Consider the following 7,354-nt stretch of genomic DNA (forward strand, 5'->3'; position numbering starts at 1 on the left):
ATGTGAGGGTAGCTGGCTGGCAGGAAGGGAGAAGCGGCTGAGGGAGAGGATGTGGTTACTTTGCAAAACCCTGTTCTGTTACAGGATCAAAAAAAATGTTGCAAAACATACTCATGTTACAATATGTTACAACTTAATAAACTCGTGGCTATTAAAACAGCACACACAGTGTGTGTGTGTGTATGTGTGTGTGTGTGTGTGTGTGTGTGTTTGTGTGTGTGTGTAGGTGGGTAGATGTTCTCCTGGGTATGACCATATGGAGGGCCGGGTCCTCAGTGGCCCTTTAGTGTAATCAGTATACTTTACCAAGAAAGAGAATCGTGTCTCATTGCATTACGTTGTTGGGGTGGCTATAGTGAAGGAGCACAGAATGGGGACTTGAACAGCAGACATTTACTTCCTCACAGTTCTGGAAGCCAGCCTTCTGAGCCTCGGGTTCTTCCTGAGACCCCTTTCTTCAGCTTGCGGCTGGTCTTTCTTGTGTGTCCTAATCCCTTTTTCTTATGAAGATACCAGTCATCTTAGATTCCCACCCAATGACCTCACTGTAACTCAGTCACCTCTTTAGAAAACCCTACCTCAAATACAGTCACTTTCTGCGTATTGGGAGCTAACTCTTCAGCATGTGATTTGGGTGGGGGGCACAATTTAGCCGTGACACCCACCAAAGAGTCATTGTGGCATCCAACGGGTTTTTGGAGTCTAAAAAGTGTAAGGGTTTAGCTCTGAAAAACAACAGCAACAATCAAATGAATTAATAAGATTTTTTTTTTTCCTCTGAAAAAACAGCTGAAATGTGTGTGACTTTCAGAACCAGTTATGCTGCAAGATTTAAAACACTGAAATATCGGGGCACCTGGGTGGCTCAGTGGGTTAAAGCCTCTGCCTTCGGCTCAGGTCATGATCCCAGGGTCCTGGGATTGAGCACCGCATTGGGCTCTCTACTCTGCAGGGAGCCTGCTTTCCTCTCTCTCTCTCTGCCTGCCTCTCTGCCTACTTGTGATCTCTGTCTGTCAAATAAATACATAAAATCTTAAAAAAAAAAAAAAACTACACAACAACAACAACAAAACACTGAAATATCAAACCAAGCTGCTTATGTTAGGACAGGGGATTTGAGATGACTAGATTTGTTTCCATTTCATGAATTTTATAGCTGTTATATTGCCTTTATTGTTAAAAATTAGAAATACAAAATGAATAGAGACATTGCGCCTATCTTGCCCTTAGAAGCGGCCTATTCTGGCCTCTTCACTTGGGAGGAAGGGAGCTGAGACATGGAAGATGGAGGGAGGGGCCACCCCCACGGCTTGACACCCCCCACCCCTGTCCCCAGACCCCAGTGTGCCCCACTGGGCAGAGAAAGTTTGACTGCACCGACGGAGCCGTATTGGTTCTTAGATTTACACAGGCTGACGGAAGTGGACTGGAGGTCTTTGTGTGCTCATCCTCTGGTCCTGAGTTGGGACTTTTGCTACAATTTCAGAGAATACTTTCCTTTGTTTGTTTTTCTGATAAATCTTGAAACCAGTGCAGACTCTTCCGCAACCCCCACGATACCCAGATGAGACATGCACGGCCTCATCTCCCTTCTCATCTCCACCCACAACACCCACACAAACAAAAGCGGACCCGGGCTGAGTACTCGAATCCTTCCTGATTCTTCTGAACAGAGGACTTTATTCCTTTCTCTGTAAAAACAGCATGAACGCATCCCATCCGGGTGCTGCTTGTTTCAACAGGAGGCAGGTGGGGCTCCCAGTAGGCTGGGAGCTGGTGCCTCAGGCTCACGGCGTGGGGGACAGGAGACAGGGCCCCTCAGAGCAACATGGGAAGCCCTTCCTGAAAGGCAGGAACCACACGTCAGCACACATTTATCACTAGCAGCAAAACACCCTATAATCCAGACACTCGGCCTGACGTGAGCAAACATTCTGGATACTTGAGCGTCTCCTGAAGGCCAAGCAGTTGACTTCCTAGGTCGACTGTCTCCCCGTTGCCATGAAAATGAGGACGCACAGATGTTTGGATGTTTATTTACAGGTGTGAGGAAGGATATGGTATTGTTTGCTACGTGAAGGGGCTAGTGTGTTTTGTTTTTCAAGGAATTCCCCAGAGTCCTCAGATAGATGGGTTATTTCTCAATGACATGGAATCCCTCCGCCCATTCCTTGCTGTCATGACCAAGCTTGCCATCTGCTCTGATATACTCTGGGACTGTGCCCAGGATTGTCTAGCAGAACTCACATCCGCTGCCTTTCCCATCTTTCCTCTTCCCAGAACCCACAACTTCCCCCCCCCACACACACCCTCACCTGGTCCTGCATGACGTACTCTGGGAACATGAGTCCTCATTTCCATCCCACCTCGGGTCTCCAAAGGCTTCCTGTTCTTGATTGGGGGTAGTGTGATTAATGAATCCTGAATATTTTTTTGGGTGATTTAAAAATCATGATAAAGTATATAGTACATAAAACTTAACATCTTAACCGTTTTAAAGTGTACGGTTCAGAGGAATTAAGTGCATTCACAGTGTTGGGCAACCATCACCCCCATCCATCTCCAGAATTTTCCCATCATCCCGACGAGAAGGTCGGTTCCTATGAACCGGAAGTCCCCATTTTCTCCTCCCTCCAGCCCCTGGTAAATCTCTATTTTACTTTCTGTGTTTTTGAATTTGACTACTCCAGGTGCCTCCCAAAGGTGGAATCCTCTTGTATTTGTCCCTTTCTAGCTGGCTTATTTCATTTAACATGATGTCTTCAGGACTTTTCTACCTCATGACATAGGTCAGGATCTCATTCCTTTTTAAGGAGGAAGGCTATTCCATTTTATGTATGTACCATGTTTTGTTTATCTGTTCCTCTGTCAATGGACATTTGATTTGTTTCCGCCTTTTTGGCTGTTGTGAATGGCACTACTATGACCCTCAGTGTACAAACGTTTGTTCGAGTTCCTGCTTTCAGTTCTTTGGGGTATATCCTTAGGGTGGAATGGCTGGATCATATGGTCGTTCTGTGTTTAACTTTTTGAGGAACCACCAGCCCCCAGATCACTTTTGAATGCGTCACCATAGAGCGTGCTCGCCTAGTGCCACTGTGTACTTATTTGTAAAAGCAGAACCATTACCTCTTAGGGATAGGACTTCAGAGGTCAGCTGGTCTACCCACTTCCTTTTGGTGGATGGGACTGAATCACACAGGGGTAAGTGCTTCCTGGAGCCAACCAGGCAGAGGTGCATTCCAGCTCTGAGAGTTGCTAGATCTGTAATCTTGGCTGACTAAGCAATAGTTTCTAGTAGAGGACAAGGTCTACTTTGGGGGGCTGTTGTGAGAAATAAATAAGACCATATGGTGGAATGCTTGGCCCAGATCCCATTACAGGCAGGTCTTCAAAAAGCTGTGGCCACCGTTGTTGCTGGGACCTTGTTTACAAAACTCTGAGGCCCAGAGAAGGTAACCAGAGTCTCGTAGCTTTTTCCCATAGCTGATCCTAAATTTCTCTTGTATGTGGCTCTCTTTCTATGTCCATATATTATGATATAGTTCAAGCTGAAATCCTCCTGTGAGCCTTGTTCATCTCCTCTGGAATGGTCATGGATGTAGTTGGCTGATGATTCTGATCCTGCCAAAATATTTCAGGAAGCAGTGAGACTTTGCCTTATCCCACTGGGCTATCTACTAACCATGTGGCCTTGAGCATGTCACTGAATCTGGCATATCCTTGTGTTTTGCCAAGTATAGTGTAGAGCATCGCACCAAATATACAGGGCTGTAGTTAGACTTATGGAAGGACTTAAGTGAAGTCCCAGCGCTGAGACACTCCCCAAAGGGCCATCTCCATACTTCATCAAAACAAAGAGACTGACTGTCAGACAGGCAGCTTAACCAGTACCCAAAATGAAGGTGCATCCCCATTTCCCAGATGTTCACATGCAAGGGAAGTGTGCATCCTGGAATGGATGGAATACGGTGACTGCCTTTTGGGCAAGTGCCTAAGTAAAAGAACATAAGAGAGAGAAACAGAAGCTTGGAAAAGCCTCACCTTTTTGGAAAAGGAAGGAAGGTACCAGAGCAGTTCTGTTTCTCCTATGACTCAGCTGGGACCTACACCTGGAACAGGTCTCTTACCAACTCATGTTCAATGAATTCAAGGGGAAATTGGAAATACGAGCTCAACTCTGGCATACAGAATGGAAGAAGAAATGCTTTGGAGGGGAAAAAAAAAGCTCTTTTTCACTTATCACGTGAAATGGAACAGTGCCCTTGACTCATGCATGGCCTTGGGCTGACAGTTGGTGGTTTGAGTGGGGGAAAGAGACATCTTTGGTCTCCCCAGGCTAACCAAGTCCAGCTACCTCTACCCTTCTGGGCGTCTTACACAATGGACCCATCTGAAGGTGCCAACTGTAGGCAAGTGACTCACTTCTGAGTCTTTGAAACACCAACTTGTTAGGTCTTGATGAAACTTCAGAGGTGACCTTAATAGTGGCCTTGCCTCGAGATGCTCACGTTCCCATAGCTGATAGAAGAACCTAAGATGTCTGAAGCCCTCTCCAATGGGCACTTGGGTTCCTAGAGTTTTATGAACAGGGAGGATGTTGTTTCGAGGTTGAAGAGGATATCTGATGGTTACAGCTTGCTTGGACTTGGGGCTGACTGGATTAACAAGGGTGCTACTTCTTTTGGACTTAAACATTAAAAGCCGCAGCCTATTCGAAGTTCTATGGTTAATAGTGTCTACTTCTGATAATCTCTTCACTCCTCGAACTGGTCGCTTGCCGCAACCAAACACCGAGCATTCGTTATGTCCCAGGCACAAATCTCATCCCTTTTCCAGTGAGAAAAGTCCTGTTACTATTCTTATTTTATAGACATTGGTTAAGCATGTAGTTTGTCCAATGTTACACAGCAAGTCTGGACTCCGACTTTGGAGACTGAACTCTTAACCCAACATGTTAAGGTACCCCTTGATTGACTCGTTGTCACCTCCTCAGAACAAATAGAAGCCATCAGATGGGGACACACTCAATCTCCCCTCACTAAACTTACAACCCCCCCATCTTCCTTCCTTGTGTCTATTTGTCTTGTGCATCTCCTCAGTTTCTTGCTCCGTCTGTGCCCAGAGTGCCACGCTTTCCTGCCTTCTTAAGGACTATCCTTGGTGACCACACTCTCTCTCCTATATTTTCAACCTCTTGTCATTTACCGACTCCCTCCCTCCCTGAAGTAGATCCCCTGTTGACGAAGATATGGAATGCTGTCCATCACACCTCATCACATACATACATACGTGCTCCATGCTTATGGAATGGGTGATGGAAGTGCCAACATTTATTGTCCCCCTTTCCTCATCTCTCTTCTGCAATCAGCAACCACTTGAATGTGGTCTTTCTTCCATTCTGCTCAGTCCAGTGAACACAGCTTAGTCTGTATCTCCTTGAGCTATGTGATGGTGTTCCCCACCCCTTTCTTACAGATGTGCTTCTTTGGGCTGCTCTGATGTAGCTCTATGGGGTTGCTGTTTGGGTCTACTTACTTTCTGTTCCTCCTCCTTTGGAAAAAGAACACCTTGTGTCCCTTTGGAAATCCCCCTCCCCTGCTTTTGTGGGGCTGTCCGTGGCAAAGCTACTTTCCCTTAGCAACCTACCAGTTCTCCAGGCTGGCTTGGATACCCAGCTGGGAAGGAACGTGACTCTCCTGATCCTCCTTTCCACATGGAGGGATTTTCACGAGAGCAGCAGTTCCTGAAATGTGCTCTCTGGACCCAGGGGTATCAGAATCTCTTGCAAACATGGTAGAAATGCTGGTTCTCGGGGGTGCCTGGGTGGCTCAGTCAGTTAAGCGTCTACCTAGGGCTCAGGTCATGATCTCAGGGTCCTGGGATCAATCCCTGCTCAGTGTGGAGTCTGCTTCTCCCTCTGCCCCCTCCCCCACTCATGCTCTTGTGCTCTCTCTCAAATAAATAAATAAAATCTTTAAAAAAAAAAAAAAGGAAAAAAGAAATGCTGGTTCTCATTACCCATCCCCCCCCCCACCTATCTGTGTTTGACCAGTTCTCCAGGGGATTCTGACACATGTTAAAGTTTGAGAATGAACATAACACCCCTGGTTTTGTCATTTGCTTTAAGTTTACAGAAGTTTAATTTGCAAGCAGTAGAGTTCCCTCTTTTTTACACACACAGTTCCAGGGATTTTAATAAATGTATACAGTTGTATGATCACTATCACTGAGATGATATGAAACACTTCTATCACCCCAAAATGTTCCCTTACCCTCCCTTCACCCCAACACCTGGCAACTACTGATCTTGTTTTCATTTCTGTAGATTGGCCATTTCCAGAATATTGTATAAGTGGAATCATCCGTTATGTAGCCCTTTGAGATCGCTTCTCTCACATAACACAGTGCTTCTGAAATTCAGCCACATTGTTGTATCAGTGGTGTGCTCTTTTTTATTGCTGAGTAGCTTCTTTTGTGTGGCTACTAGAATTTGTTCAGTCATCTACTAATTGATGGGACATTGGATGGTTTCCAATTCGGGGCAATTGTGAATAAAACTATAAACGTTCATATACAGACCTTTGTATGGGCACGTGTTTTCATTTCTCATGGATCCATATTTAGGGGTAGGTTCTGGGTCATATGGTGAAAGTACATTAAACTTCGTAAGAAAGTCTTCTAACACGGCTTTATTATTTTGCGCCCCCGTTGGCCATGGATGAAACTTCCAGTGGTCCTGTGACCTCATCAGGACTTGGTCTTGTCAGATTTTTAAATTTTAGCCATTCTAATAGGTGTGTACCTGGGAGTTTCTTGTCTTTTCTTTTTTCTTTTTCTTTTTCTTTTTCATTATTCTATAGGGGATGGTGGAGGAGGGGAAGGCGAGTAGAGAAGTGACTCATTGGATGGGTGAGTTTGGGAGAGGGCTTGTGTGACTCAGCTCCCTTTTCTCCTTCTGCCTGCAGAGAAAGTGCATTAACACTGCCACATGGCAAGCTTAGCTGGGCGGGCTGTGTGCCTGAAGCCGTGCTCTGCTGGGTAGCTTCCGGGGGTCCAGGGTTGGCTCTGACTGGGGGTCACTTTCATTCTTAGGTGCAATATGAGACAGTCAAACACATAAACCATGTCTTCACTCTGGCACCCTCTTGCCCCCTCCCGACCTTAAATCTGACATGTGAGCCCTATTTGTCTGGCTCTTGTACCTAACTCTCAGTTGCTTCTATATTTGGGGTAAAGGAGGGGAAACTCACCCACCTGTGTCCTATAATTGCTTTGGTTTGGCAAGTGATGGAGGAGGAACTCTCCTGTGGAGATAATGTCAGGCTGGAGCTGTTGGCAGCTTTCGTCGCCA

The 7,354-nt window shown here is 45.9% G+C and overlaps 1 long non-coding RNA gene across 1 annotated transcript; it reads left to right on the forward strand.

Moving 5' to 3' along the window:
* The first annotated feature begins 2,940 nt into the window (after positions 1–2,940).
* LOC116882308 lies at positions 2,941–6,486 on the forward strand. Its single transcript, XR_004385619.1, has 2 exons — positions 2,941–3,204; positions 6,329–6,486. It is a non-coding gene; the product is annotated as an uncharacterized LOC116882308 (long non-coding RNA).
* The last annotated feature ends 868 nt before the right edge of the window (positions 6,487–7,354 follow it).

Source organism: Lontra canadensis, unplaced genomic scaffold (assembly GCF_010015895.1).
Source record: "Lontra canadensis isolate GAN:19392208 unplaced genomic scaffold, GSC_riverotter_1.0 scaffold83, whole genome shotgun sequence".
Lineage (NCBI taxonomy): Eukaryota > Metazoa > Chordata > Mammalia > Carnivora > Mustelidae > Lontra > Lontra canadensis.